The sequence below is a fragment of the Galeopterus variegatus genome, unplaced genomic scaffold (assembly GCF_000696425.1).
Source record: "Galeopterus variegatus unplaced genomic scaffold, G_variegatus-3.0.2 Scaffold7093, whole genome shotgun sequence".
Lineage (NCBI taxonomy): Eukaryota > Metazoa > Chordata > Mammalia > Dermoptera > Cynocephalidae > Galeopterus > Galeopterus variegatus.
The window spans coordinates 67,129-79,274 of record NW_007733204.1 but is presented as its reverse complement, the minus strand read 5'-3'; positions in this window follow the sequence as shown (position 1 = coordinate 79,274).

Here is a 12,146-nt window from a genome sequence, read left to right as displayed (position 1 = left end):
AGTATGGAAGAGCAAGGTCTGCAGTGCTAGAAGGTGGGTAACTCTGCAGGGGTGGCAGGGGGTGGGGTGTGTGCCAAGGGCAAGCACCCCCACTCCTTCATTGACCTTCCCTACACACACACACACGATATACGTCTCTCACACACACACTACACATACACACACCACACACACACCACACGCACGCATCTCATACTGCACACACATCCCCATCATACTACAAACACAGTACACACACACAAACACTCACACACATCGCACACACTCACACACACACATTCTCAGCCCCTGTTCTGGAGCGTCTGGAGCACAAAGTCTGCCTGGCTTCCTTTCTTGGTTCCATCAAGTTCAAGTTGTGTGACTTGGGGCAAGTCTCCTAACCTCTCTCTATTCCTCAGTTTGCTTAACTTAAAATGGGGATCATGCCAGAGTCTATCTCTGAGGATGTTGTGAGGATTCATTGGGATAATACGTGGGCACTTTAAAAAGTTCACAGAAAGATTAGTATTATCTTTCAATTCGATTCTTCCACAAACTTTCTGAAGTACCCTCGTCCATCTGAAGAGATGGGGAGAATGCCTGGAGCATGGCTAGCACTCAGCAGTCATTAGCTTCTGTTATTATTCTTACTACATAAAGTGAAAGACACCTCAAAAGAGAAAAGAAATCATATACAAAGACAGGAATGGGAAGGGAGAAAGCAGGAATGGGGTGTGTGGACGCAGGACAGGGCAGCTCCACCCCAATTTCTTTCTTAAGGTTTGTACTCACGTATTTTATATTTGTAGAAATCTCAGGTCTTCATTGAGCACCAACAGATTTAGCTTCCTTCTTTAATTCCACAAACATTAATTGAGTGCCCTTTGTGGGCCAGGTCTGGCAGGAGAAACAAAGACATGTCGCCTGCCCTCCGGGAGGTCATAGTCTGTTGATAAATTGGTATCAGCTAACATTTACTGGCTGTTTCTGTTTTTTTAACCAGGCACTGTGGTGGAGGCTTGATAAGCATTATCTCATTCAATCTTCACAAAACTCTTGGAAATTGATATTACTACCCATTAAGTACCCCCAGGACAGAAGGTGCCTGGCGGCCTGCGGGGAGAGAAGAGTCACCTCAGCCTTGAGCTGTAGCTGCTTTTCTCGGCTATCAGCAGTGCCCGAGGCTGACCTGGTCAGGCTTGTGTCGCTGTCTGTCCTCACAGCCTCCTCCCTTCAGGCACCAACTAGAATAGGGATCTGCCCTCTACTCCTGATTTGTGGTAGAGGAAGGCGTCAATTTCTGGGCAGCACGGTGTCCCCCACCTCCTCCCCTTAATCCTATCTATCAGTGCAGAGTTGAGGGCACGGCACATGCTCAGTAAATAGGGATTGAAGGAACAAAAGCTCTCTTCGGTTTCCTGCACCCATGGGTGCTACTTAGTTTGCCAGGGCTCAGCACTGACAGTCCACTAACTGGGACCTTCTCTTGTGCCCAGAGGTTTTGGTAATGAACCAGGAGTGGAGAGAATGAAGGAGAACGGGAAAGCCCAGGACATCAGGCGATGTCCATAGGCAGACGGAATGGCCTCACGCTGTGGGCCCTGATTTTAAATAAAGCTGATGTTTCTAAAATAGTGTGGGAACTCTACCTTCTACCTCCTTGACTCTGGACAATCTGGTCAAAGGTCCCACATGGCTACCTTCCTCCCATCCTTCTGGGACCTTCCTCAGGAACCCTCAGTTTTGGGCTACGAAAAGCTCAGCCATCAAGGAAAATGGAGTCTGGGTCCAGATTTGTAACTGAGTTGTCACCCAGGGTGATGCAACCCCTGGGCTCACCCATCAGCCACCCTGGATCAGGTGTGAAGCTGAGACAGGCACAAAAACCCTTTGTGCTCCTACTTATGAGTAAAGACATGCAGTATTTCTCTTTCTGTGACTAACTTATTTTACTTAACATAAGTTTCTCCAACCTCATCCATGTTGCTGTGAATGGCAGAATTTCATTCTTTTTTATGGTTGAATTGTATTCCATTGTGTATGTACACCACATTTTCCTTATCCAGTCATCCAGTGATGGACATTTAGGTTGCTTCCATAACTTGGCTATTGTAAATAGAGCTGTGACAAATATTGGAGTGCAGGGATCCCTTTGACACAATGATTCCTTTGGGTACATATCGTATGGTAGTTCTATCTGTAGTTTTTTGAGAAATCTCCATATGTGTTTCATAATGGCTGTATTAATTTACAGTCCCACCAACAGTGTAGACATGTTCCCTTTTCTCTGCTTCCTTGCCAGCATTTGTTATTCTGTCTTTGATAACAGCCAGTTTAACAGGGGTAAGATGATATTTCAACGTGGTTTTGATTTGCATTTCCTTGATGATTGGTGATGTTGAACATCTTTTCATGTACCTCTGTGGATTGCATGACAAATTAGAATCCAGACAAGCATCAGCCACAGAGTGAGTCACTGCTTACCTGCCAGCCCTTTCCCGTGAGCCCTCACCAATGCATGGGGGTAGTATACCAAAGACTGAGAGTGAGGTAAGAAAGCTGAGAGAGGCCCCTTGAGACCTGGCCTTCTCTAAGTGCAAGACTATGACTTGCTGAAGGCTGAGGGAAGGGTAATAGAGCACTGGGATAACTCTCTCCAAGACAGGAAGAGCTATGCTGCTACACTCCAAAGGATGGGGTGGGGCAGCAGGAAAGAGAGGTTACTGAAGCACAGAAAGCCAGAGTGGGACTGGGGAGAAAAGAAAAGTCACCAGTTATCCCAAACCAGGCAGCTGGATTATAAAGCAGATAGAGATTTCCCGTAGTCGAATAAGCTCCTGGCCAGGTTATAAAGCATGATCTCCAGAGTCTCATCAGTGTTTCCTGATCAAGAGAAAGTCTGATTCCCACTCTCACAATGTTCAAAGCTAGTGTTGAACAGATACTTACTAAGCCTGCACCAAAGCTTAGACCCAGGTAACTACAGATTAGACCCTCATACTGCTAGCCTGATAGGAGAATGGGTGTGCCTTTTCTGGGGACAAATGATTTTTACTTCAGCTTTGATCATTCCTTTCACAAAGTGGCTGGCATACAATAAAAAAAATATATAATATATGCAAAGAGGGAAGGATGTGTGCCCCAAGGACAAGAGAAGAATCATCCACAGAGATGATTCAATCATCTGCAGAGATGGTGCAGATGTTGAATTAGAAGATAAATACTTTAAAATAAATATGAAAAGTATGTTTAAAGAGATAGTAGGAAAGGTGGACAATATGTGTGGTGAGGAATTCTAGCATAGAAATGAAAACTATATTTAAAAATAGGAATGTTGAAGTGAAAAATGTGATATCAGATATAAAAATTTTATCTGAAGGACTTAACAGAAAATTGGATACAGCAGAGGAAAGGGTACAAGGCAAAATGGGCAAAGAAAAAAGTAGCATGGAACAAACCTGAGGAAAACAGATGCAAGTTTCCAAGCGTCCTTCCCAGTGGAGTCACACGGGAAGCAGTTACTGCAGCAATGAATTGTAACATTACATGCGAGGTGTTGTCTACCAGGGAAGCTTGCATGACCCTAGGTGTGCATGGTTTTTATCAAAAGGTCAGTCACATAGGCACCCTCTGACTAGCATGTACCAAAATTCCAGACCCCCAGGAGAAAAGCAGGTATTTATCATAAACCACTTATTTGTATAAACAGTGTAGGTATAGTGAACCACTCTTATCAGTTACAGACTGATGAGAACACTCCCAAAATCTAATTTCCCAGATACCAGCCAACGGCCAACCTTGTTAGCAGGTCTTTCTAAGATAGCAGTCTCAGGCCTGCTGTGTTAACTATGTTTCTGCACATCCCCAAATTGCAAATTAAGTATATATATCTCCATGGGTCAAAAAAAATCACAAAGAATATAAAATATTTTAAACTGAATGATAATTGTAGATTCATATGCACTTGTAAGAAATTATGAAAAGAGACATCTTATGTACCCCTTACTTTGTTTATTCCAATAGTAGCATCTTGAAAAACTGTAATACAATATCACGGATATCATATTGACAGTCCACCCTTCTTATTCAGATTTTCCTAGTTTTATATATTTTCATTTGTGTGTGTGTGTGTGATGGATTGAATTATGTCCCCCTGAAACTCACTGAAGCTTGAATTGTGTCCCCCAAGTTTTATGTGTTAGAAACTTGGTCCCCACTGTGACTGTTAAGAGGGAGGGAAATCCTATTATGGTAATTGAAAGGTGGACACTTAAAGAGGTGATTAGATTGTAGGACCATGCTGTAATGAATGGATTAAAGATGGTGGTCAGGGGCATGGTTCTGAGGGCTCAAAAGAAGAGGGAGTCTGTCTCTCTCTCTCTCTGCACTCTCTGCTCTGCCATTTCACAGTGTGATACCATGCCATCACTGTTGCTGCCACCAAGACCTTCACCAGCTGTATTCCCTGGACTTTGGACTTCCGGGCCTCTGAAACTGTAAGCAATAAATTTCATTTTCTTTATACAATACCCAGTTCGGTGTATTTTGTTATAAGCAACAGAAATACAGTGTGTGTGCATTTAGTTCTGTATGACTATACAGCATGTGTACGTTCCTCTATCAACTATCAGTCAAGATACAGAAGAGTTCATCACCATAAGGATCCCTTCTATTGCTCTTTTATAACCATATTCAGCTCCCTCTGACACCTCTCATCCCATTCCTGAACTCTGCAATCTCTTATTGGTTCCACATTTATAAAATTTTGTCATTTAAAATGCTAAAGTGTCCATCAATGGATGACTGGATAAACAAAATGTGATATATGCATACAATGAAATATTATTCATCCTCAAAAGGCAAAAAAAAAAAACTATTCTGATATGCGACAGCATGAATGAACCTTGAGGACATTATGCCAAGTGAAATAAACCAGTCACAAAAAGACAAGTACTGTATGATTGCATTTGTGGGAGGTGTCCAGAGTAGTCAAATTCACAGAGACTGGAAGTAGAATGGTGGTTGCCAGGAGCTGGAGGGGAGGGGGACATGGAGAGTTGTTTAATAGGTATAGAGTGTCAATTTTGCAAGAAGAAAAAGTTCTGGAGACTGGTTGCACAACACAACAATGTGAATATAATTAACACTACTGAACTGTACACTTAGAAATACTTAAGATACTAAATTTTATGTTATACATTTTTTACCACAGTTTTTTAAAAATTACATAAATAGAATCATATATTATGTACCCTTTTGGGATTGACTTTTTTCCCTCAGCATAATTCCCTGAGCATAATTCACGTTGTTCTATGTGTCAGTAGTTGGTTCCTTTTTTATTGCTGAGCAACATTGCATGGTATAGATGCACCATAGTTTAACCATTCACCCGCTGAAGGACAACTGGGTTGTTTCCAGTTTTCCACTGATGTCGGAGGTAGGGTCGGGGGGCCCAATTGTCAGCCTCAGCCCACCCAGTCCTCTTACCAGGTTCTTGACTCCACCACAGGAATGAATTCAAAGGCAGAGTCACAGCAGAAAGTGAGAACAAGTTTAATATAATGGGTGAGAAATACTAGTTCCATAGAGAGAGTGCGGCATAGCTCCAGAGACTGAGCAAGGCCCACACCAAGTCTAACTCAAAAGTAAGTTCAGTACAGACATCAAGCCTAACACAAAAGCAAGAAAAACACTTAAAGTTCAGTGCAAAGTGCAGGCTGGCTCAAGAGAAGGAGTGGCCCCTTGCTGAAAGTAAGTTTGCTACAAAGTAACATATATGCACCTCAGCAGCCAAAGGCAGGGTGTCTCTAGGTAAGTGAGCAACAAAAGCTGCCTTTGGCTGATATTCAGCTTTTATAGTTCTTTATCTAATGAATATTCAATTAAGGAGGTGGTTCCCAGTTATGTAACATTCAGTCTTGCACATGCTCAGTCGGTCTGTTACATTGGTCAGACCCTATCACATGCACCAGGCATATTCAAGGATATTCTGGCTCTCTATTGCCACTGGATTTGCATAAGCCAGCCCCTTATGGTCTCATTTTCCCTGTGTTTGTGATGAAAGTAGGTCTAACTGGCAACAGTAACTTTCCTTCAGGGGAATACTCAGAGGAGGGGGCCTGAGACCTCAGGGAGTGGCTGGAAACCGGGAGGCCTGTCCTGAAAGCTGAACCCAGGGAAACTGTGCACCTCCTGTATCATCACTTTTATGAATAAAGCTAGTATGTACGGGTTTTTGTATGAGCATTGGTTTTTCATCTCTTTGGAATAAAATGACAAGGAGGTAATTGCTTGTTCATATGGTAAACTGCATGGTTATAAGAAATTGCCAAATTGTTTTTTTTGACTCCATTCTATTCTATTGATCTATTTGCTTATCCTTATGCCAAAACCATACTTCCTTTATTAGTGTAGGTTTATAATACATCTTGAAAGCAGGTAATGTTAGTTTTCTAACTTTGTAGAAGCAACAGTGATGGCACTGTGAAATGGCAGAGCAGAGAGTGCAGAGAGAGAGAGAGACAGACTCCCTCTTCTTTTGAGCCCTCAGAACCATGCCCCTGACCACCATCTTTAATCCATTCATTACAGCATGGTCCTACAATCTAATCACCTCTTTAAGTGTCCACCTTTCAATTACCATAATAGGATTTCCCTCCCTCTTAACAGTCACAGTGGGGACCAAGTTTCTAACACATAAAACTTGGGGGACACATTCAAGCTTCAGTGAGTTTCAGGGGGACATAATTCAATCCATCACACACACACACACAAATGAAAATATGTAAAACTAGGAAAATCTGAATAAGAAGGGTGGACGAAACTTGGGGGACACAATTCAAGCTTCAGTGAGTTTCAGGGGGACATAATTCAATCCATCACACACACACACACACAAATGAAAATATGTAAAACTAGGAAAATCTGAATAAGAAGGGTGGACTGTCAATATGATATCCGTGATATTGTATTACAGTTTTTCAAGATGCTACTATTGGAGTAAACTAAGTAAGGGGTACATAAGATGTCTCTTTTCATAATTTCTTACAACTGCATATGAATCTACAATTATCTGAAACATTTTAAAAAGTTTAACTACAGGCAAAAGATTGAACAGTCATTTCACAAAAGAAGATATATAAATGGCCCATAAAAAGCAAAAAAGATGATCAATATTATTAATCATCACAGAAATGTAAATTTAAGCCATAGTTACATCACATTTTATGGATAAAATTTAAAAGCCAGATAATGTTTAAGGTTGACAACGAAGTGGTACAACTGGAACTCTCATTCCCTGTTGGTTAGAGTGTAAAATTGGCAGTTTCTTATAAACCTACAATCTCATAAACAGCTGAATCGTATGACTTCTAAGTGTTTATGCAAGAGAGATGAAAATATATGTCCATACAAAGATTTGCACACAAATGTTCACAGCAGCTTTTTGCATAATTACCAAAAACTCAACCCAAATGTTCATTAATGGGAGAATGAATAAACAACTTTGTACTTTTCCAAATGGTGTTTCACTTTTTTAAATGGTCCACCTGGGAAGGTACATACTTATTCTAAGAAGATCCCATGGTTCAGAAAAAATTTTGGAGCTGAGTTTTGAAGCTGTAGCACATTTTCTTGGTGTGCATTTTTAAAGGTATTAAATTTTTGTCTTTTGATGATAAGCCAGAGTTGGAAACCATTGTCAGAAGTTGAGGGTGATTTTCTTGTGCAGTTCACAGACTGGCTCCTAAAGGTAGTTCCCAAAGAGGAATCTACACAGATTCTTCATATTCCTCAGACCACAACATTATAGGAACAAGTGCACAGTCTCCCAAAAGGTCAGTTTTAAAGGCAACACCCATTTGGATGTATGAATTTTGGTGTTTTTCAAACAAACATTTGCCTCTTTACTTTAGAGACCCAGTGGAGGGACATTAAATGTTAAAGATCTAGTTGACTGGCCTAATTCCCTTAGCAAATAAACTCAGATGATTAAATACATAGTTCTCAAAAATGCTTTCCTATTTTTCTAAGGTAAACTAAGTAAAACTATTTTTTTGTTTTTTCAGTTTGTGGCAATGAAAATGACATAAAAGATATAGTTATAAGGAATGCATATATGTAAGATATATTATAGTTTGGCAATGAAAGAGATATAAAAGATGTAGATATATAGATAAAAAAGCTGTGGTTATAAAATATATACATAAGACATAGTTATGAAGAAAAAATATACAGATATATATACACATATGTATAAAAGACACAGTTATAAAGAATACCAAGTAATACAGTTCTCTGTTTTTCTCTGTTTCTTCCTTTTGGAAAGGCCCAGACTGACGATTTATAATCAGATCTGCAGCACATTCATAGTGCATCAGTGCAATTCTTTCATGGTAGGAAGTTACAAGCTTGGAAATTTATGAGCTACTGTAAATGCTCATGGACCAGGTCAAAGATGATGGCTGACCTCCCCGAAGCTTGTCAACAAAGGGCCTGGTGTAATGGAGTAGTCTTCCAATGACCTACTTTAGGTGGCCAGTCTGCACAGCCAAACCACAGGCCAGGTCTGAGAGAGGCATTTTCAACAGCTGCTGCAGAGGTGTGGCACAAATTTGCCACAAACCATGTCAACTGCCATGCTCTGCGATTCTTTTGTAGACTGCCTCACCTGTGCTTGGCACTATGCATGGTGTTCAGCAGGGAGAAGGAGAGTGAAGACATGAATCATACATGGCCCCTGCCCTCTGGGCAGTTGCCAGTCCTATGGGAAGGGACTTCAAAAGCGGGGAGAAAACTCTTCTTTCCCAGTCTTTCCTACTAGGCACCTGATTATTTTGGTCTCCAGTCACATCGTGGCAGAGAGGGGCAGTAACAATGACAGTGATGAGGACACAGAGGACCACAATGAAAGTTACAGGGCCATTTGTCATTGAGTGTGTGCTGTGGGCCATGCCCTGCACAAGTGCTTTAAACCCATCATCACCTTTATCCTTTGTGGCAGAGAGGGGCAGTAACAATGACAGTGATGAGGACACAGAGGACCACAATGAAAGTTATAGGGCCATTTGTCATTCAGTGTGTGCTGTGGGCCATGCCCTGCACAAGTGCTTTAAACCCATCATCACCTTTATCCTTTCCATGGGTTAGTTATTAGCACCATATTATGGATGAAGAAACAGAAGCTCAAGTTAAGTAATTGCCTAAATTTATGCATGGATAAATTGTGGTAGAATCTAGGGCTATCTCAAAGCCTCAGTTTTCCCATCAGGTCAGTTACATCTGCCCACCACTGCAAAGAAAGTAGAAGACTAGACTAGTAAGACATACACCCATTACAAGGTAGTACATGATTACTGAACATATAGATGTATCATCAAAAGCCCCACTGTGTAAATATTTCATAATGTACCAATATTTCATAATGTACCAATATTTCATAATGTATGTTTGACAAGCACACCAACACTGGTGTCAATTTAGATTCCCTCCAAGCAAGCATTTTTTTTCCTCCAAGATGTCCTTAACTTTGTTTTATTATCCAATCAAAGTATCTCGAGAAAAAAAAAAAGGAAAAAAAAAATTTAATAAAAAGTATCTCAGAGAGGGCTCTTTCTTCCTGGGATCCCCCTACTCAGGGAATAATTGCCCTTTAGCAGCCACAGTAGCAGGACATTTTTCTAGTTGCACACGGACTGCTGCAAAGATGCCTGACGGGCAAGGCTTTCTGATAGCAGCTTGGGGATAAAGGCTGTCTTGAATCCTACATCCTTGCAAAAACATTTGCTCTTTTCCTTAGCTGAAATGGCAAATTTAGGTAAGCTCATCAAATACTTTTGGAAATGAATGGAGACACTGTTAATCATAGAACAAATTAGACTGTCCCACATAAACTGAGACTGTGGTCACCTTAGGTTTAGTGAAAACCAACTGATACACAGTGCAATGGACCGAATTTTTGTGTCCTCCCAAAATTTATATGTTGAAACCCTAATCCTGATGTGATAATATTTGGAGGTGGAGCTTTGGGAAAGTAGTTAGGACATTAGGGTGAGGCCTTCATGAATGGGATTAGAGTCTGTTTAACAAGAGGCTAGAGAGCCAGAGAGCGAGTTAGCTCTCTTTCAGCCAGTGGAGGGTATAGTGAAAAGATGGCCATCTGGAAACCAGGAAGCAGGCCCTCACCAGACACCAGAGCTGCTGGTTCCTTGATCTTGGAATTTCCCAGCCTGCAGAACTGTGAGAAATAATTTTCTGTTGTTTAAGCCACCAGTCTACAGTATTTTGTTAAAACAGCTCCAAGCTGACTAAGACACAAGGAAAAGCTGCAAGAAAACTTTGAGATGACTTATCTAGCAGAACCAAAAGAGTTATGTTAGCTTCTGTCCACATGAAGTCAAATGCTTGCAAAAAAACAGAACCAGTGACTGGTTTAAACTTAAATAGTTCTCTAAATGCTTACCACCTGTGCCCTTGGCAAGGCATGCTGTGAAGACCTGGTGGAGTGATGGTTGTAGAGTGCTGAGATGTACCTGAGCCACAGAGAACATGCATCAACTCCAGCCCAAAGTGGCGGTGGAGGCGGAACTGAGAGGAAGTGTCAGTACTAGTATCAGCAATGGTGGTAGTCATAGCAGTATCGTGTACTAGGGGAGAAGAGGTGTATGTAGAGGCCTCTCCAAGGGACCATGGCTGGTCAATATGAGCAACCCAGTCACATGCAGAAAGAGCAGGAATGCAAGGACAGGAGCAGGCTGCTGGGAAGTGACAGTGGAGGTGTGGTAGGACCCTCTGCAGTTTGTGTTTGCAAATTTAGCCTCCAGGAGGCAGCAAGTCACAGGGATCAAACAGATCTGGAATACTGACCTGTCACTCAGTAGCATGAGATTCTAGCCTTGTTATCTAACTTCCCTCACCCCTGGGCTCCTTATCTGTGAAAAGTGGAGGATAATAGACATCGCTTATGGTTGTTGGGAGGATTACATGACTGCGTGTAGTCAAGTGTCTGGCACAAAGTCGTTGTTCAGCAAAGTAGTTTGTCCCACCCCCAGAACTTCATATATAATGAGGGGGAATCTGGAAAACTCATGTGCTACACACGCTTTTTTGAAAGCAAAATATTTTATTTTTAATGACACAGAGCATACAGCTTAGAAAGCCACTTTTAATGAAAACAAAGTGTAAAACACACTAAACCTTAAGCATCAGACATTGGTTTCTACTTTCGCCTTAATCACAGACTTTCGTAGAATGTGCCTTTGTAAGTCACACATTTCCTCTTAACTTGGAGGCCAACCCCTGCCCACAGTACCCTCCCAGCTCTGCAGGTTCACTGTGTGTTAAGGCCTGCATCAGACTGCGGGGTAGGGGTGAAGGCATGACAGCTGCTCATGGACACAGGACAGTGTGGGGGCTGGAAATGGGTGGGGAGGGTCAGGACCTAGCAGAAGGCTCATTGGAGTTCAATAACTATGAAGGTGTTGGTGACATGGCCCAAGTTATACATTAGCAAGATTAATCTGGGAGCAGCAAGTAGGATGGGTGCAAAAGAGAGAGACTAGAAAGTGGAGGACCATATAGAAGACTCTAATTCCAGGAAAAAGTACAGAGAAAACTCTGCCTGGGGTGGTAGTTGTGTGACTAGAAAGCAGGTTCCAAAGCTAACAGCATTGAAATACATTATAGATAATTATTCTCCTACCTGGCACATCAGTCACCATGGCTTGGAACAACCCATATTTCAAGGCTTCATCTTCTATTATCTTTCAACCCATCCTAAGTGGCAGCCTGAGAATTGCGAATAGCACCTGCATCCTCATAGCTTAACTACTGGAACAGACAACCAAGGCCACCTGTAGCAACATGTCTTCATTATTTGTTTCAAGAGAATTTTTGCCCAGAAGATAAGGTTTTATTACCAATAATTAATTTCACTGTTTGTTTCAGGAAATCCTTATAAACCAATTGGTTGAGGCAAAGAATTTATTCATCTAGGCAAATAGTTCTGGTATTAGGACGAGATTTTTCTCACCTGGGCAAATAGCTTCTTAGTAGACAACAGTTTGCTTATCAAGACATGCTGACCCTAGACTAGTATGTCACAAACCTTGTCCAATTCCAACTATTATCCATAGTTAATGACCTGACTTAAATCACTTAAACCCAGATCC